Source organism: Cryptotermes secundus, unplaced genomic scaffold (assembly GCF_002891405.2).
Source record: "Cryptotermes secundus unplaced genomic scaffold, Csec_1.0 scaffold512, whole genome shotgun sequence".
NCBI classification, from domain to species: domain Eukaryota; kingdom Metazoa; phylum Arthropoda; class Insecta; order Blattodea; family Kalotermitidae; genus Cryptotermes; species Cryptotermes secundus.
Genome location: NW_019735563.1, coordinates 7,498 through 8,251, shown reverse-complemented (window position 1 = coordinate 8,251; position 754 = coordinate 7,498).

Here is a 754-nt window from a genome sequence, read left to right as displayed (position 1 = left end):
TGAAAAAGCATTTTCCTGTTTAAAAGAAAATTATGGTGCATTTTTTGACTTTGTTGCCTTAAAGAGTGAACTTTTAGTAATGTTTTCGGACCCAGATATGGCAAAAGATAGTGTGTATGACTTACATCAATATATGTATGCTCTTCAGTTATCATGCGTTTTCCCGCAAATCTTCAAATTATGTGAGCTAGTATTAACAATACCAGCGACAAGTGCTGCAGATGAACGCTCATTTTCAGCTCTGAAGAGATTAAAAAACTACTTAAGAAATTCGCAGAACCAGGATAGGTTGTCATCACTGGCTTTGATGAACATTGAAAAGTCCTTCCTAAACAAACTGCAGTCCAAACCCAGCTTTCTAGATGAGGTTATTGATCTGTTTGCCAAGAAAAACAGAAGAATCGAGCTGAATTATAAACAATAAAGTAAGCATTAATTATATTCCAGGTTCACAACCCTGTCATTTGATGGCTATAAAATTGTGTTGATAATTATGTGTTATTTTAATATATTAGCTTAAATATACAATACATATTAAACTATTAGCTGTTTTCTTTTAAATAGAAGATAGAAACTATAGGGTATGTAGAAACAATTTATATACACGTATATAAAGTTGCTTCCCTGCTTTCGGCAGTCATGCTACGCCACTGCCTCAGTCTATGTTCCTCCCTTAATGTCAGAGACCGAGTTTCACACCCATACAGAACCACAGGCAAAATTATAGTTTTGTATATTCTAATTTTTATACTTT